This window comes from Galeopterus variegatus, unplaced genomic scaffold (assembly GCF_000696425.1).
Source record: "Galeopterus variegatus unplaced genomic scaffold, G_variegatus-3.0.2 Scaffold1298, whole genome shotgun sequence".
In the NCBI taxonomy this organism is placed as follows: Eukaryota; Metazoa; Chordata; class Mammalia; order Dermoptera; family Cynocephalidae; genus Galeopterus; species Galeopterus variegatus.
Window position 1 is genome coordinate 444,988 of NW_007727409.1, and position 269 is coordinate 445,256.

A 269-nucleotide genomic window follows, 5' to 3' on the forward strand; every position below is an offset into this window, starting at 1 on the left:
TAGTTAGTTTCACAGAGCCATCAAGGCAACAAGACAATAACGCATGTTCATTTGTGTGGTATGTGGCCATTATTATTCATTGGCCACTATTTTCAGAGACCTTGATAGTTTTTTGTTTTGTTTTCTGGCAGCTGGCTGGTGAGTGGATCCAAAACCTTGACCTTGGTGTTACAAGGCTGTGCTCTAACCAACTGTGCTAACCTGCCAGTCCCAATGTGGCCACTATTTTTAACTGAGCATTGGCATCTTTCAGGGAGACTTTTAATTGA